General features: G+C 45.5%; 1 long non-coding RNA gene across 1 annotated transcript; it reads left to right on the top strand.

Annotated features, from left to right (window-relative positions):
• The first annotated feature begins 1,895 nt into the window (after positions 1-1,895).
• LOC117665141 (uncharacterized) lies at positions 1,896-11,040 on the top strand. Its single transcript, XR_004591265.2, has 3 exons — positions 1,896-2,001; positions 4,023-4,173; positions 9,547-11,040. It is a non-coding gene; the product is annotated as an uncharacterized LOC117665141 (long non-coding RNA).
• The last annotated feature ends 1,962 nt before the right edge of the window (positions 11,041-13,002 follow it).

The raw sequence follows: 13,002 nt of genomic DNA, 5'->3' as shown, positions 1-13,002 counted from the left end.
TTTTTGCCTAAGGTGGGACTAGAACTCCCAGTCTCCTGGTGATTGGGCCAAGGTCACCCAGCTGGCTTTTTTGCCTAAGGTGGGACTAGAACTCCCCGTCTCCTGGTGATTGGGCCAAGGTCACCCAGCTGGCTTTCATGCCTAAGGCAGGACACGAACTCACCATCTCCTGGTGACTGGCCCAAATTCACCCAGCTGGCTTCACTGCCTAAACCGGGACTAGAACTCACCCTCTCCTGGTGATTAGCTCAAGGTCACCCAACCGGCTTTAATTCTAAGGTGGGACTAGAACTCCCAGTCTCTTGGTGATTGGCTCAAGGTCACCCAGCTAGCTTTCATGCCTAAGCCAGGACTAGAACTCACACTCTCCTGGTGATTAGCTCAAGGTTACCCAACCAGCTTTTTTGCCTAAGGTGGGACTAGAACTCCCAGTCTCCTGGTGATTGACCCAAGGTCACCCAGCTGGCTTTTTTGCCTAAGGTGGGACTAGAACTCCCAGTCTCCTGGTGATTGGCCCAAGGTCACCCAGCTGGCTTTAATGCTAAAGTGGGACTAGAACTCCCAGTCTCCTGGTGATTGACCCAGCTGGCTTTTATGGCTAAGGCAGGTCTCGAACTCATCATCTCCCGGTGATTGGTCCAAATTCACCCAGCTGGTGAATTTGATGCCTCAGATAGGACTGGAACTTATGGCCTCCTGCTTTCTAGCCTGGTGCCTTAACCACTAGACCAAACTCTCTCTCTCTCTCTCTCTCTCTCACTGACATAATGTCAAGCGGTTATTTTGATGGCAACAAAGAGCAAACTGCTTTCTAAAAGCTTGCGATTATTACATCCAAGGACAAGATTTCTTGCAGTTTGAAACCCCTCCAGGCTTTGTTCTTAAAATGCGACTCCCATCTCGTTGCATTTTCTTTCCTTTCGCTGACCACCTTGTCTTTTTCTTTTTTCTTTTTTTCCCCCTCCGGTGCGTAGTTGTTTTCTCTGCGATCTGCCAGGGAGGTGGGAGCGGGGACCACACCAGGAGCAAAATCTGAGATGCAGAATCAAAGTCATCCTTTCAAGCTCTTACTTTTCACTGGGTTGCAACCATTGGGGTTCAAAGATGCAGCTGGCCGAAGAACACAAATGCACGCTTGTTCTGAAAGCTGGCAAAAACACCAGATCCATCTAAGGTTGATTACATAAATGCTTCAGTTCAGGCCCCTCGGATGGCAGAAGCCTTAGAAAGTAACATTTACGCTACGAAAATTAAACCCGCAGTATACTTTCAAGAGGGACGCGGTGGCTCAGTGGCTAAGATGCTGAGATTGTCGATCGAAAGGTCGGAAGTTCAACGGTTCGAATCGTGGGGTGAGCCTCCCGTGACTTGTCCCAGCTTCTGCCAACCTAGCAGTTCGAAAGCACGTAAAAAAATGCAAGTAGAAAAATAGGGACCAGCTTTGGTGGGAAGGTAACAGCGTCCCATGTGCCTTTGGCATTGAGTCATGCTGGCCACATGACCACAGAGATGTCTTCGGACAGCGCTGGCTCTTCGGCTTTGAAACGGAGATGAGCACCGCCCCCTAGAGTCAGGAACGACTAGCACATATGTGCGAGGGCAACCTTTACCTTTACCTTATACTTTCAAGCCTAGAGAAGGCTCTGTCTTTGAGTCTGTTCAGAATATACCAGTGGCTCATTTTTAATTCCAAGGGATCAATGAATTGTGTTATTAGCTATTATTGGAGATGCACAATCGGTCCCTGAAAGTCTTGGGACCTGATCTCGGGAGACCACAAAAGTGATATTATTAACCCAACAGAAAGGGGGCAATGATGAATGACAGGCTTGGAAAGCAATCATGTTAACTGTGTTTAATTTGAATTCTAGGTCAGCGATGACGACATGAAATTTAAGGCAGTGCTGGTGGTTTTCCTTGACTTTATCCTGTCTGTTTGACATAGGAGACCCTGGAAAGATTACTGCAAAGTCAAATGAAGTCCTTGGCCAGACAAATATGGTACATATCCAATAACAACAACAACAATTTATTATTACAGTCTTAGACCAGAGACCGGAACAAATAAAAGCACTCAGTATATATACACTTAAAACTTCTAGTATAAAATAATAAATAACAACTAAAATCTATAATAAAATCCAGTGTCAATTATACATGGTCTGACTATACGATAGTTGCAATCTCTAAATTCCACACACCCACCTTTATCTCCCTTGACACGCTGCCAAAGACCTAATTGGCAATTAGCTTTGCAAGGCCAAACGGAGCACAGAGTCAAAATGGAGCTTCAGAATTTAAACTGACCAGAATGAACAAAGTTGCTTCCTGCAAAGGCTCATGTGCCTTTGCTCCTCCTTTATGTCTTATGGGAGGGGGCAATCATCTCCAAGCCTTACTCCTGAGTCACCCCTTTTGTCTTAACCGTTCTTGCCTTCTGGAAGCTCTGTGCATGCGCGCACTGGGAACAGGCTCCCCCTGTTCCTCTGCCTCGCTGAAGTCAGACTCTGGAGGCTCCGGAGTCAGCACATAACTCCCAGATGGCCCTGGTCCTCTCTCTGCCTTTGATGCAGAGCCCTCGTCCGAGCCTTCCCCAGACTCCAGGACTGGCCCATGGCCCTCCACAGCCTCCTCATTGTCTGACTCTACTGCCAGTTCCTCAGGCTGCTGGCGGACCACAACACACCTCTGTGATATTTCGGAAAGTTGAATGGTGCATTAGTGACTTCATAAAGATGCTAAAAGTAGAGATGGGACTTCCAAATTCATCCCGTTGACTCTTTCATAACCATGGCAAAACAGTAACTGTGAGAGGGACCTTGGAGTCTTAGTGGATGATCACTTGAATATGAGCCAGCAGTGTGCAGCAGCAGCCGAAAAAGCTAAGACAATCCTGCGTTGTATAAACAGAGGCATAGAATCAAGATCACGTGTGGTATTAGTACCGCTTTATAAAACCCTAGTAAGTCCACACTTGGAATACTGCAACCAATGTTGGTCACCATACTACAAAAAAGATGCTGAGACTTTGGAAAAAGTTCAGAGAAGAGCAACTAAGAAGATCAAAGGCCTGGAGATTAAAACATATGAAGAGCAGCTACAGGATTTGGGTTGGGCTAGTCTAAAAGAAAAAAGAATTAGGGGTGACATGATAGCAGTACTCCAGTATTTGAGGGGCTGCCACAAAGAAGAGAGGGGTCAAATTGTTCTCCAAAGCACCGGAGGGCAGGACATGAAACAATGGTTGGAAACTAATCAAGGAGCGAAGCAATTTGGAATTAAGGAGAAACTTCCTTACAGTGAGGACAATTAACCAGTGGAATAGTTTGCCTCCAAAAGTTGTGGGCGCTCCATCACTGCAGGTTTTTAAGAAGAGACTAGATAGTCACTTATCTGAAATAGTATAGGTGTCAGGTTTCGAGGTCGTCTCAAATAAATTGCATTTCAAACAAAGTCTTTGAAGAAAAACTCCCATTTATTAAGCACGACATTCTAACTCCGACTCATCGCAGCCAACACTGACTTCCAGACCCAAAACCCTCCCTTTCCGTTCCCCACTCCCCTGCACTCATTGGCCATCTTCCACGTCACTCTACCCCTAAACTACTGCTCCAGCTCAAAGGAATTTCCCCCCTCCCACTCCATCTCCTAGGGGATATTATCTCCAGGGAAAATAAGTAGGTGAAAAGTCAAACATCCCTTTCCAGACACCTCCGTTTCTCCTTCTTATGTCAGCACTAGAGTAAATGCAGCTTGAAGTGCTGACAATAGGTTCTTTTGCTTGAGCAGGGGGCTGGAGTAGAAGACCTCCAAGGTCCCTTCTCACTCATTCATTCTATTGGCGATTTCTAGATGTGTGGACTTCAAATTCCCAAAATTCCCCAGCCAGCATATCTACTGCTGAGAATTCTTGGAAATGAAATCCAGTCTTAAGAAAGTTGCCAATGTTGACGACTATTAAAAAAAGCTTGCCTTGCCAGGAAACTCTTCCTAACCTTGAGTATAAATTTGTTTTCTTACAGCTCAACCCTCTGGAACAACAGAAAATAAATGTGCACCATCAGCGATGTGATAAGTGACACAGCAGGGCACAAGAAGGTCATGGACTGGGAACAGAAAACAAGTGCGGACAAGGCACAGAGTTATAGAAAGTTGATTCTAAAAGTGTTTAAGGTAAGAAAACATAATGGTGGATTGTGCCATAAATTGAACACATTTATCAGATGCATGGAAACCTATGGAACTATCTACAACAGAAAAATACACAACAGGGTTGCAAAAGCCACTCCATGGTACCTGAGAGTTGAAACTGCGATTTCAACCATTGTGTTGTTAGACTTTGGGAGGAAAGAATACCAGCTTCCTTGCACAAATTTTGACTATTATGTTGTCTTGAGTTGTAGGAATAGCACTCTCACTTATATCTGACCACCTGAACATCCTTCTCCATCTTCATTAGCTATTCCGTAACTAATAGAAGAGAAATATTTGTAGCTCAGGCAGTGGTGAAATCCAAATTTTTTTGCTACCGGTTCTTGTGGGCGTGGCTTGATGGGCGTGGCAGGGGAAGGACACTGCAAAATCCCCATTCCCACCCCACTCTCAGGGGAAGGATATTGCAAAATCCCCATTCCCACTCCACTCTGGGGCCAGCCAGAGGTGGTATTTGCCGGTTCTCCAAACTACTCAAAATTTCCACTACCGATTTTCCAGAACCTGTCAGAACCTGCTGGATTTCAACCCTGAACTCAAGGATGAACTACGGGGTCCTTGGTGCTCTCTGAGCTTGGGGATTTTCTTGCAGATACTTCATGACCCAGGTAGGTAACATCATCAGTGCTAGTTGGATCATGAAACATCTGTAAGAAAACAACCAAGCTCTGAGAGCACCAGGGACCTCACATCTGGAAAAGGGAACAATTTGTCACCTGCCATATAGATAGATACACATGATGGTCTATAAAATATGCCAAAGAGCTGTGGTTAGAATGCAGTATTGCAGGCTAATTCTGCTGACTGACAGCTATTCTCACCCGCTCATGGTTGACTTAGCCTTCCATCCTTCCGAGGTCAATAAAATGAGGACCCAGTTTGTTGGTGTGTGTCTGTGTGTCTGTGTGTGTGGGAATAGGCTGACTCTGTAAATCACTTAGAGAGGTCTGTAAAGCACTATGAAGTGGTATATAAGTCTAAGAGCTATTGCTATTGTTAAAGAGGTTGGGTAGATTGCGTTTCAACATCTGTTGTGAACCTAGTCATTATTTTAGGAGATTGGGTGAACTTTGATAGAATGTTAAGCCATTAAGGATTGAGTTGCTTGGACATAGCCTGCTGTACAAACACAACATTCCCCATTCCTTCCTTCCTTCCTTCCTTCCTTCCTTCCTTCCTTCCTTCCTTCCTTCCTTCCTTCCTTCCTCCTTCTTTCTTTCTTTCTTTCTTTCTTTCTTTCTTTCTTTCTTTCTTTCTTTCTTTCTTTCTCTTTCTTTCATTTTCTTTCTTTCTCTTTCTTTCTTTTTCTTTCTTTCTTTCTTTCATTTTCTTTCTCTCTCTCTCTCTCTCTTTCTTTCTTCTTCCTCCTCCTCCTCCTCCTTTCTTCTTTCTTCTTTCCTAATTTTTTTCATAACCAACTATTGGACATCTTTCCAGGTCATCTGAAAAGCTTCCATTTTGTCTCTCTGCAGGAAATTTTTACATTCCGCATTGCTCCTCTGTATCCCCTTTCTCTATAACTTGTAATAAACCCTCCAAATGAAATTTATTGGGTCAAATGATATGAAATATCTTATTATATCGCTAATAACATTTTGGGCTTTCATACGGAATTTTGAATAATATTCTCTCCCCCCCACCAAATACTCAGATAGGAGCCTCTTTGCTTCTGTATCCCCTCTAGCAATTTTCATTGATATTCCGATATAATTTATTAAACTTGACGCGCATGAGATCCCATCTTGAAAAAAAGTAGGTTTCCTTTAAACTGAGCTGAGCTGAGCTTGTAAAAGAGCTTGATTTTCTATCCAAATAGTGTTCAAAAGTATTTGAAATATCTAAAAAAAGAAGAAGCATCAATTTTACTGTAAACTAATATATTTGTCTACTTGCCCCCTAAATATTTCTACATAAACATATCCTCTCTTTGTGTGTGTGTGTCTTTTACTCAAGTTCTAGAGATAACCATGATAGATGATAAAATATCCCTTTAGGTAACAATCTGACATTATGAACAATGCATTTCAAATCTTACTGAACGATATGGTTTTAGCAGGCAACATAATAACTGCAAACACAATATCTGATGTGTAAATTGAAGATAGATTTGAAAAGAGAGAAAGAAAAACCGAAAAGGAAACACATGAAAATTAATCATAATCAAAACAATTCCAGCAGTGTGATTGAATGGCTGGGAAAAATCTTCTTTCTCGCCCCTTAATCAAGAGTCAATTGGATCAAATAGTGTCAAGAACAACACGTCAACTATCCACTGAGGTAAATTCCTTGTATATTTGTCCTTCCAGTGTTGTATACTGCAGTTAATCCCTTGGATTACACCTCCAATTTTATGTCTGAGGCTCTTTATTTAGGAGCTGAGGATTTTAGAGGCTGCGTTTTATAATTTTGTTCAGCACCCAGTTATCGGCATCTGGAAAATAGGACTCTGTTACTGTCACAATGCCACCAGACTTATAGTCCACCAACTTCATTCTAAAGAAGAGCTGGGGTGGAGCAGTGGTTAGTGTGCAGTACTGCAGGCTACTTCTGTTGACTGCTGGCTGCCAGCAATTTGGCAGTTCGAATCTCACCAAGCTCAAGGTTGACTCAGCCTTCCATTCTTCCAATGTCAGTAAAATGAGGACCCAGATTGTTGGGGGCAATAGGCTGACTCTGTAAACCACTTAGAGAGGGCTGTAAAGCACTGTGAAGCGGTATATAGGTCTAAGTGCTATTGCCCACCTTCCTTCCTTCCTTCCTTCCTTCCTTCCTTCCTTCCTTCCTTCCTTCCTTCCTTCCTTCCTTCCTTCCTTCCTTCCTCCCTCCCTCCCTCCCTCCCTCCCTCCCTCCCTTCCCAGTGATTAGAATGCAGTATTGCAGGCTAACTCTGCCCACTGTCAGCAGTTCGATCCTGACTGGCTCAAGGTTGACTCAGCCTTCCATCCTTCCAAGGTGGGTAAAACAAGGACCCAGATTATTGGGGGCAAGATGCTGATTCTCTAAACCGCTTAGAGAGGGCTATAAAAGCACTGTGAAGTGGTATATGTAGGTCTAAGTACTATTGCTATTCTAAGAGAGATATTAATATACACATCACTCCTCCCAATTTCTTTAACAACCCTGGGTGTTAGGCTGGGATGAGAGAAACCTCTGATGAATTTCCATGGATGGATTAATCCATTACATTTAACCTTGTTATCTCCACCTCTTTTAGAATTTTCTATTAGAAATGGGTAAGAGAACCTGCCCAAAGCAATTGTAGTTACATCTTGAATTCATGGTGAGGGACTTGGGGAGGTGGGGGAGGGCTTCTTTGTGGCCCAGAAAGGGTTGGATAGGTAGAACTTGTGCTGGAGGAGATTTCCAAAAAAGGTCCACCCAGATAGAAGGAAATAGAAAGAAGACAGAGCCATGGTGGTGCAGTGGTTAGAATGCAGTATTGCAGGCTAACTCTGTCCACTGCCAACAGTTCGATCCTGACCACCTCAAGGTTGACTCAGTCTTCTGAGGTTGTTAAAATGAGGACCCAGATTGTTGGGGGAAAATATGCTGACTCTGTAAACCGTTTCGAGAGGGCTGTAAAGCACTATGCCGTTGTATATAAGTCTAAGTGCTATTGCTACTCCTTCCCTCCTTCCCTCCTCTCTCCCTCCCTTCCTCTCTTATTCCCTTTCTCACTCTCCTTCCTGGTGGCGCAGTGGTTAGAATGAAGTATTGCAGGCAAATTCTGCCCACTGCCAGCATTTCAATCCTGAACGGCTCAAGGTTAACTCAACCTTCCATTCTTCCGAGGTTGGTAAAATTGAGGATCTAGATTGTTGAAGTCAATACGCTGACTTTATAAACTGCTTAGAGAAGGCTGGAAAGCACTATGAAGCGGTATATAAGTCTAAGCGCTGTTGCTATGGCTGTTGCTAAAACGTTTTCATTGCCAAACACCTGCAGCGACCTTATTCTTGATTCTAAACATTACTCTGAAATCCTGCATGACTGGTAGTATTTCCTCATCGTAGGATTTCCATGATGCTAATAATAAACGGCAACCAAGACGCAGGTGTTTATGCTCCTCTCCTCTACTCCAGATCTTTAGCAATCTAATTAGCAATCACCGTGGCATGAGAACTCAATTTTAGCTCACCTGAAAAGTCAACTTGGCTAGGAATGTTTGAAGATGAAACGGCTTGAATAACCGTGGCACGCCAATCTAGTAATTATTTTATTTAGGAGCACAACGGAGGTTAAATTGTCTACCAAAGGAAGGGAAGATATGGAGGCTAGGAACTGAAGCACCTTTGTTTGGTCCTGACTTGTACCAGAAGGGAGCTATTTTCCGCTTCTTTGGAAGCACCAAAAAGAGACACAACGCTACCTTCGTCCTGTTTTCTGCATCACACTCAGCATCCTAAATGTTCAGCTCATCCAGGTTCTGCCCTTTTGTTTCATTGTTAAGGGTGCAAGTAAGGCTAACTCAATTAAACAGCTCATCCACCTGGAACCCACACTGTATTTCGGACGTTAATATGATTGAGCGGGTTCAGAGCAGTGGTGAAATGCACTTACCTACTGGTTTAGGAGTGTGAGCGCGCGCACCTCTTCTGCTCATGCGTAAAGCCTTTTGCGCATATGCAGAGGTTCAAAAATGGGACATAATGATGTCCCGGCGGGTAGGTGGAGCCTCCCGCCATCGGCGCTACCGGTTCGTGCGAGCCGGATAGATCCGCTGGATTTCACCACTGGTTCAGAGGTTAGGGGTCAGGGGTTAGGGTGAGGGTGAGGGTGAGAGTGGTGTGAGGGTTAGGGTTAGGGTTAGGGTTAGGGTTGGGTTAGGAGTTAGGGGTTAGGGGTTAAGGGTTAGGGGTTAGGGGTTAGGGGTTAGGGGTTAGGGGTTAGGGGTTAGGGTGAGGGTGAGGGTGAGAGTGGTGTGAGGGTTAGGGTTAGGGTTGGGTTGGGTTAGGAGTTAGGGGTTAGGGGTAAGGGGTTAGGAGTTAGGGGTTAGGGGTTAGGGGTTAGGGGTTAGGGGTTAGGGGTGAGGGGTGAGGGGTGAGGGGTGAGGGTGAGGGTGAGGGTGAGGGTGAGGGTAAGGGTGAGAGTGGTGTGAGGGTTAGGGTTAGGGTTAGGGTTAGGGTTAGGGTTGGGTTGGGTTGGGTTGGGTTGGGTTAGGAGTTAGGGGTTAGGGGTTAGGGGTTGGGGTTAGGGGTTAGGGGTTAAGGGTTAGGGGTGAGGGGTGAGGATGAGGGTGAGGGTGAGAGTGGTGTGAGGGTTAGGGTTGTCCATGGGGTCACGATGGGTCAGACATGACTTCGCAACTAACAACAACATTCTGTTCTATTCTAGATCAGTGAGGAAGGAACATCAGCAGAGGAAAAGGCGCTCAAATCTTCAGCACGATTCAAGCTGATTTAAGGAGCCGTATCCAGCTGATTCGATTTTTTTTCTTTTCTGATCACAAACGTCTATTTGGACATCCCAAAGATGTTTGCAATTCTGCCTGAAAAAGCTGTCCTTCTTCTCCCTGCGCCCCCCCCTCCCTCCCAATCACCTTATCAGCGTGCCGATGAAATGTTGACCTCATGCATATTCATTCCGCCAGGCAATTTTAGTTAACCAAATATCAGAGAGTTTATTCGCACCGCAATCTCACCGTTCCGGGGGCCGCATCTGCTTCACGAGACAGTTGTGAGAACGCCATGAATGAAAGTGTACAAAATTGGACTAACCTTGCCTGCCCTGTAACTCTCCATAAGAAGATTTTCCTGCCCGTCTTCAAAGCACACGATTTGCATATTTATTGCCTTCTTTATTTGTGTTTCTCACCTTTATTTACCACTCTGCCTATTCTGTTTCTGCCTTATCATAAATGTTCCTTAAGCACAGTTGCTTCATGCCCAGATGAAGGGCACGGAACGAATTTCACACTGTTTTCCTTGTCAGCATTTCAGAGGCAGTCGTACGGATCTGTACTTCTAAGGGGGTCGGCTGCCTTCATTCTCTGTATTGCTTTTTTCCCTCCCTCTCTTTCCTTTGGCTTTTGTTTGTTTTGCTTTGTGGTTGACCTTCTGCAGCTTTGCGCTTTCAAGCAGGAAAAAAAGGCCAAACGCGGAAGAAGGGAATGGAGTTAAGAAGGGAATTCCAGGGATCCCAAACTTCCTAATGATAAACCATCGTGGCCTTTAATGAAAGGGTGTTCACTTCTCTGCTGGGGCAGCAGATCCAAAAAAGCCTGTGCCAAAGAGAGAGCGGGAATTACTAGAAGACAGGATAGGAAAGCAAATAGTCTTGCTGGTTGGCATTCCATAATGGCATAATAGGCCAGAAACAGGTAGAAATGTGTCATCCTGGACTTTAAATATAGAGTCAACTGCAACGTCCTTGACTAGTATTTAGCCTCTCCTCTCCTCTCCCCTCCTCTCCCTCCTCTTCTCTCCTTTCCTCTCCTCTCCTTTCCTCTCCCCTCCTCTCCAGTCCTCCAATCCCCCCTCCTCTCCTCTCCTCTCCTTTCCTCTCCTCTCCCCTCCTCTCCAGTCCCCCCTCCTCTTCTCTCCTCTCCCTCCTCTCCTCTCCTTTCCTCTCCTTTCTTCTCCTCTACCCTCCTCTCCAGTCCCCCAGTCCCCCCTCCTCTCCTCGCCTCTCCTCTCCCTCCTCTCCTCTCCTCTCCTCTCCTCTCCTTTCCTCTCCTCTCCTCTCCAGTCCTCTCTCCTCTCCACTCTTCTCCCCGCCTCTCCCCCCAGTCTCCTCTCCTCTCCTCGCCTCTCCTCCCCCTCCTCTCCTCTCCTCTCCTTTCCTCTCCTCTCCTCTCCAGTCCTCTCTCCTCTCCACTCTTCTCCCCGCCTCTCCCCCCAGTCTCCTCTCCTCTCCTGCCAAGGTGGTTGAGTAATTATATTAAATAATTGTATTTAAATAATACAAGCAACATGGTTATAGTAATAAGTGGGAGGAGATGGGTGATAGGAACGATGACAAGATCACTAGTAGTGCAGACTTAGTAAATAGTTTGACAGTGTTGAGGGAATTATTTGTTTAGCAGAGTGATGGCGTTTGGGAAAAAACTGTCCTTGTGTCTAGTTGTTCTGGTGTGCAGTGCTCTATAGCGTCGTTTTGAGGGTAGGACTGTGCATAAATATTATTGTGTATACATATTATTGTGATAATTTTTGTGTGCTGCAACAATTATCTCCCTCACCTTCATGGCTCCCACTCCACCGAGAGCTGCCATCTCCGGTCTACATTATTTCTTCCAACGCTGAGATCGTATGATTTTATCTTGACGTCTGGGAGATTGTTACAAGGTTGGTGGATCAGGCCCAATGAAGAGACTTGAGTCATTATATAAAATATCTTTCTTTTATTTGCAGGTTCATCATATCATCATTTGGTTACATCAAGATCTGGGGAACATGGAGGAGTGTGCCCACCTTTTATACCTGTGGGCGGGGAATCAGGTAAGGAGGAGTCTATGGGAGGAGCTGACCAGGTGGGTGTCTGGGTTAACCCTTTCACTACTGAGCTATAGCTGATCCCTGGTATAGTCAGAGCATTTACACCTGACAAATCCCCCTCTAAATGCCTGACCCGTGTCTGTGGACCTGACTGGCTGGTTGGCACCCTTGGGTGGATGTTGAGTTTGGAAACTAAGTGTGAGTGTTGTTTGCCCTGTAGTGGTTTCGTGAGTATGTCTGCGGCCTGTTCTTCTGTGTCGCAGTGAATGGCCTTTATGAAACCGATTCTGGAGAGTTGTCTGACGTGCTTATATTTTATGTCTATGTGTCTTGATCTTTGCCCTACAGCGTCGGACATGGATATCTCTATGGCGGCTTTGTTATCTTCATAGATATTTATTGGGTAAGCTGGTTCTCTCCACACGCTGGCGAGTAGGTCGTCGAACCAGATGAGGTTGTTGGCAGCTTTGGAGAGGCATATGTATTCAGCCTCAGTAGTCGAGGTAGCCACCAAAATTTGCTTGCCTGTGTACCAATGCACCGGACTGTTATTTAGGTAGAATATGTACCCAGATGTGCTTTTCCGGCCTTTGGTATCTCCGGCCCAGTCGGCATCGGCGTAGCAGGAGAGGATGGGTTCGTCGGATTTTTCGGGTTCTAGGGTTAGACATGCGTTGGCACTTTGTTTGAGGTATCTTAGTACTCTTTTCACTGCGTCCCAGTGGTATGTGGTGGGTTTGCTTACGTGCCTGGACAATAAATTAACTGAAAGAGCAATGTCCGGTCTTGTCCAGTTAGCGATATATAGGAGGGAGCCTATGACTGACCTGTACAATGTGTTGTCTTCAAACCCGGGTGATTCATCATGCATGTTTTTCAGAAAGTCCATCTGCATGGGTGAATCACATCCCTTGGCGTCTGCCATGTTGCACTTGTGGAGCAGTTCCTCTATTTTCTCTCTCTGCGACAGCTGGAAACCTTTTGGCGTTTGGTTGACTTGTACCCCCAGGTACCGATTAATCTTCCCAAGGTATTTTAGGGTGAAGTGTTTGCCCAGCCTGCTGGCAAAGTTGTTGCGGTTTCCTTCGTGTTTACTGATATATAGAATGTCATCCACGTAAACTAGGATGTATTCTGGTGAGTCCCCTTCTTTCTTGGTAAAGAAACAGTTGTCAGCTATGGTCGCTGTGAATCCCATAGACTTCAGGGCCTCTACCAGGCATTCGTACCAGCGTTTGCCCGATTGCTTTAGCCCGTACAGGCTCTTGTGGAGTAACCAGGTGTCCCCCCTGCTGGTTTCTTTGCTGTGGGGCGCTTTGATGTATATTTCTTTGTCTAGGTTGGCGTGCAAGTA

Source organism: Pantherophis guttatus, chromosome 12 (genome assembly GCF_059756535.1).
Source record: "Pantherophis guttatus breed Tessera chromosome 12, ASM5975653v1, whole genome shotgun sequence".
NCBI classification, from domain to species: Eukaryota; Metazoa; Chordata; class Lepidosauria; order Squamata; family Colubridae; genus Pantherophis; species Pantherophis guttatus.
This window is presented reverse-complemented; position numbering and strand designations above follow the sequence as displayed.